Raw genomic sequence first — 6,000 nt, forward strand, 5'->3', positions numbered from 1 at the left:
AATATTTTTCTTGTTACTGTAGGAGACAAAGGAACAGCTGAACCAGGGGTTAATGTGGCTTAATGGCTAAATGGTGCTAAAACTGGAACAAATTCAGTATCCCTTTTGATCCTGGGCTGCCCCTTAGATCAAACCAGCCAAGATCCTTAACCGCAAACTTCTTTCCATTTCCTGAACACCTCCAAATCCAAAACGACTCAAAGTGAGGATACTCATAATTAACCAGTTAACCGACAGTAAGAATTTTGATAGATTAATACTATCGGTAAAACGGTTTAAAAAGTAATTTTTCAAGAAACATTTGCTGCATGGTTAAAAAAATATGCTATACATATAAAATTCAAGTTTTGAGAGAAAAAACAAACATAAGTCGCGTACAAGTCACATTTTATTATTACATTAATGTAAAATATCAATAAATAAGGAGAGAAATCATCAACGTAAACATCATCCTTTCACATGCGCAAAAATATGCTTGGAAAGTGTAATTTTGTCTGGTTGACTTTTTTATTTTGATAATGAACAGGCTGAGATGCCAACTTAGCAATGCTTGAACTAATATGTTGTGTGCGCAATCACTTGAATTGTTTCCTTATAACAGCAGAAATTACTTAAAATACTATTTTTGGTCAAAATAAAATAAAAGAAAGAAAACAACAAAGCGTGGAGCACGTCACAAAAATGAACCCAGCTCAGCATATAAACTGCTACTCGTCATCGTAGCCTACAGTTTTTTTCCGTTACGTTTTGTTATCTGTTAATTAAGTGAAATATATTTTGCGTATTTATTCCTGTGACGATGAATCCTCACTTATCCATTCTAATTTATTTTAATTTAACATAATCTTGTTGTTTAACGGTTAATGGTTGGTTAACGAGCATCGGATGTCGGTTAGGGAAAAGCTGAAGTGAACATCCCTAGTTACGCTTACGCATGTTTCAAAAGACTAGAATTTCTTTTCTTTTTTTAAGTGAGTGGAGTATGTTGTTTTACACAAGGATGCTATAAAGTCTAAGTGGTACTTGCTAATGTAGCCTACTCATTTAGTGGTGCTGAGTATTTGAACAAAGCCGCAATACTAGATATTAAACTTTGGTACTTCTTGCGATCTGATTTTTGTCTGGAGGACAATGATAAAGCCAGAATAGGGAACTCTGGGGGTGGGATCTAGTTATGTTAGTTATTCTTTGTGATTGTCCATCAGACAAACCTCATCAACGCCTCTTAATCCGGCAGACAGACAAAATACAGAGGAAGCCAGTCCTGCTCTGTAAGTGCATTACGGGACAAATCCATAATAAGGATGAAAAGACACAGGGTAAAAGGTCAGAACCATGACAGAGACGAAGATCAGCGAATGTTCTGGAGCTCAGAATGACAAGACGTGTTGAGACACTTCCTCCAGATAAAAAAAAAAAAAAAAAAAGTTATCATCATCGATTAAAAATGAGTTCAGCTCAAATCTTGTAAATAGTTTACACAACCTTTACTAATGTTACTTTTAAAATTACATTGTCTTTATTCATAGACAACATTTGTATTGTTTTTATGCCTACATTGTTGTAGGTAACACTCTACACGAAACCTTGCATGCGATTTATTCAAATTTATTTATGCGAATGACGCATGCGATTTATTAAAAAAATCCTTATTGGGTTAAACTAATTTGATGCAATTTTTTTTTTTTTTTAAGTAATTTACTTCACCCTGTACGATGATCTTAGAAGTCGAGAGTTTATCAAACTGAGCATCTACAAGGGCACAAGCACTTGTAACCCTGAAAAGTGGAAATTTCTATTCTAACCTTTTAACCCGATTTTGCTTCTCTGTTTGCGATCAGATCATTTTAAGCCACTAAACTCCGGGAAAGTTTTCAGTCCAATGATCCAGTAAGCGAATACATTCAAACAATCCGTCCAAAACAGCGCTAATGTAAAGAAAACCAGGCTTTTACATCAGAGATGGCAGAGAGAACAGGAATACTGCTCAAAACTCACGTTTAAATAGTCAGTAGCAAATTCTTAAAATATGAAAACAAACTTACAGGCTGTGTCTGTGAGTCAGAAGCGCCAGAATGTACTTGCAAAGATGGAATTGCCTAACTTTTTGAATCAGCCTCTGATGTTAAAATTAACAATTTGAGAACAAAGTATAATTTGCATGGTTTGATGTGATATGATAAGCGATCGTTAGATTTAATCAGTGCGATTCACTGCAATGCTTTTTTTCCCTTAGTTGGTCAGAACAAAAGTGGATGTTACTTGAATCAGATGACATTTTTCGGTGACATTTTTTATGTTAGTCACACTTCCAAAAAGTAGAATCTGTGATTGCGAATGACAGTTTCCACACCGGCGCGGTGACTGACAGCCGCACATTCTCCTCAAAACACTGGATTCATCCGCGCTGTGCCGTGCCGCAATTGCAGATTTCGAACAGAGAGGAAAAACTACAGACTGCAGCTTTAATATTACTCAGTACTAATATATATATACTACGTTTCTCAGCTGGACAAAGCAAACTAGCGTCTCGCTAGTAAAGTTTTGATGGAAGCGGATTGTAATCAAGGTAAAGACGATTGCGGTGACGCACAGAAGTCGTTCGGTTAGCACACGGGAGTCTGTTTGAATGATGCGCAAACAAACTGTGCATGTGCGCTCTCAACGCACTGATGATCACACATTGTATTTATGCGCAAACACGTTTTTACGTTGTTTCCACACACATTCAAGATAATGTTTTTATCTGTCATGTGTATGTTGCAGTGTCTAGTAAATCTGAATGGAGGCATATAATGTAGTCAGGTCAAGGTGGTTGGTTTAGGATTATTATTTTTTTATTATTATTTATTTTGGCATCTCCATGTAGTCCTGTTCAGTATGGCAACTTGGCATGTCTAAAATGTAAACAAGCTCTAAAAAGCTCTTTGCTGTTGCACCCAAGCGTGCCGCACAAGCCCTGAAAAGTGAAGCCAAAACGTCTCGATCGCCCCCTGTGACTGGTCCTAGTATAGGTCATAAACCCCGCCTCCCCGTGTTTTTCAATGGGACTTAAGACCAACTAAACGATTTAATTACACTTCAAATATCTTTTTTCTGAAGGTGGTTTCTGTCATTTACTGTTGTTGTTGTTGTTATCACGCTGATGTAAATTCAAGTGTTTGTTTTTAAAATAAGTTTGTTTTTAGTTAGTTATTTGATGCTATAAAAACGGTTATGTTAATGCTATTAATATCTACATTTCTATAATTAATTATTTCACATCGAGAGTGAGGGCGGGGCCTTGATTTCGCGGCTTTACTTCCTGCTCACTACTGCGCAGGTCTGGTCCCGAGATCGCTACTGCGCACAGTGCGCAGACTCAAACCCCAAGATGTCAGCGCCATATCGGGACACTGGCGGCTTCACTTCTCACCAATGGAAGAGAGCGAAGGGGCGTCGTCCATATTTTTTTACAGTCTATGGTTGCACCATACACAATGTACACTGTATTCTGAAAAGTTTTGTTCTGTAATGTTGTTTATTTTTCCATGTGCTTTGATGTGCATAAATGTATGAATTATATGGACTCCTTATATCAGTTGGTTGTCCTTTTGGAGTCTCCAAGTGTCCTTTTTTTGGAAAGACATCTAAATATACCATGAAAAAGCTTGCAGAAAATACAGTTTTGTGAGAATCATCGTTCAGTCTGAAAGTTTACTTTGCTGGATATAGTACATTTTCAGCATCATTACTCCAGTCTTCAGTGTCACACGATCCTTCAGAAATCATTCTAAAATGCTGATTTATCAATGTCGGAAACAGTTGTGCTGCTTAATAATATTTTTTTATAACCTGTGATACTTTTTTCACGATTCTTTGATGAATAAAAAGTTGGGGGAAAAAGAACAGCATTTATTTAAAATATAAATCTTTTGTAACAATATACACTACAGTTCAACATTTTGGGTCAGTCATTTTTTTCTGTCTTTTTTGGAAAGAAATTAATAGGCTACTTATTCAGCAAGGATGTGTTAAATTGATAAAAAAAATCTGATTTCTGAAAGATGTGACACTAAAGACTGGAGTAATGGCTATATAAATCAGCTTTGATCACAGAAAAAAATTATATTTTAAAGCATATTACAACAGAAAAACATTATTTTAAATTGTAATATACATTTTTTCTGTAAAGGCAGACTTGATGATGATAAGAGACTTAAGAGAAACATAAAAAATGTGTTTCCAAACCTTTGACCGGTATTGACCACAAACTTATGGGGTATATTATTGACTTAGGTGTCAATATTGGTTCCGTATTCACTCAAATTAAACTCAGAGGAAATGTGAGGAGATCTGCTTCATTACACTAGAAAGGGGAAAAAAGCTAAAATGATCTGTGCTTCTGACAGTGACAACATTGAGAATCTTTTCTTTGGTTGTTTCTCATCAAGCACTTCCTTTGAGAGACAGAGACTGAGGCTTATCGAACCCAGATGGAGGGTGGGTTTGGAAATGTTTATTGTGTAAGAGGTAGCCTACATCTAGCGATCACTACTTTAGACAAGTGCTCTTTAAACGTGCCATTTCAGGAAGAGAAAAATTCATTACAAACAAATGTCCAGCCTTCAAGTAGATAGATAGATAGATAGATAGATAGATAGATAGATAGATAGATAGATAGATAGATAGATAGATAGTAAACGAATTTCATAGGGCCCTGGCAGTGATCGTTTTCACCAATAACAAAGAAATTATGACATCATAAGACTCATGAGCTCTTTAATTCATCCATGTCTAAAAGCAGCACATGTTTGTTTGGGGACAGTTTTCATTCTCACATAATGCTCTCACACAATTCTTTCTTCATAATGCTTTTGCGGAAAGTGAACTATATTGTGTTATACTATGCATTAAATCCCATGAGTCAGTTATGTAAAACCACGCAGAGTCAAGCCCCGGGTGAAGACCACACCCGTTATAACGACACACAAGAGCTCACATACTGTACAGCTGCGCTCGCTCTGTGCGAGACAGCTAAATAATAATAATAACGTTACACTATAAACATACAATTAAGCAAAAGCCATGACCTGCGCGAGACCGCATTATCATCAGCATCAGCGCGTGCACGCTATAGCGTCTGCAATGCTTATAAACGGATCTAAATGAAGCATTCACATTATTATTATTATACTAAATAATTTACAGTATACACATATGGACAATAATACAAAACTTCATTTACGCAGCCCCTTTTTTTATAACGATCAAAACGCCCGAAAGTCCTAAATTATGTATTAGGATGTAGTAATCAGATTTCAAATATACATTATGAGATTAAATCCAGCTAAATTGTGGTAATACAACTATGAGAAATCAGACTGAATCAAATTTGTGTGTAGTTTTTACAGTACATGTATTATTTACTATGATGGGTGCCCATATCACATATGGTCTCAAGTGTTACCTTGATAAAATCAGTGAAGCATGTGTTAATAAGTTTTGATCATGTATCCGTTATTACGAAGTATATATAATAGACTCAGTGTGCTACGCTTATAAGATCATTTGATAGTTTTGGATCATTGTAATATCATAAACTGTTGGCCCATCTGCTCACGCTCATACGGATATCAGCGCTCGAGCGCTTAGCCAGCTAACTCCTGAACCACACAAACCTCTACATTTATGAACTCTACCTAAATGTAACCCTCACGCTGAGAGAGGACGAAACATATTTCTTACCTTAGAAAAATTCCTGCAAGTGTTGTACCCTTTATTGACCTATTCTTGGTCGGAAAGCAAAGAAATTCCCGCACCCGTCTTCACTGTCTCAGCCCAAGGGCGGTAACACAGGAAACCAGACACTAGAATTGCTCTGATGATTGACATTCACAACAGCTAATCGGAATGTAAGAGCACGCCCATAAAGCAATGTTCCCGCCTACCAGAAGCACGCAACCAATCAGAGATTGTAGAGTTTTAGAGGTACAAAGGAGCTTGGAATATGAAGTCCAC

General features: G+C 36.6%; 1 protein-coding gene across 2 annotated transcripts in view; it reads right to left on the reverse strand.

The window, feature by feature from the left end:
- Window positions 1–5,859, reverse strand: part of tmod2 (tropomodulin 2) — a 30,816-nt gene extending 24,957 nt beyond the window's left edge. For both annotated transcript variants that reach the window (XM_084123723.1, XM_084123724.1), the window contains exon 1: window positions 5,728–5,859. The gene's annotated coding sequence lies outside the window, so the exon portion shown is untranslated. The remainder of the gene's footprint in view (window positions 1–5,727) is intronic.
- Between the last annotated feature and the right edge of the window lie 141 nt (window positions 5,860–6,000).

Source organism: Abramis brama (assembly GCF_963993115.1).
Source record: "Abramis brama genome assembly, chromosome: 9".
Taxonomy (NCBI): Eukaryota; Metazoa; Chordata; class Actinopteri; order Cypriniformes; family Leuciscidae; genus Abramis; species Abramis brama.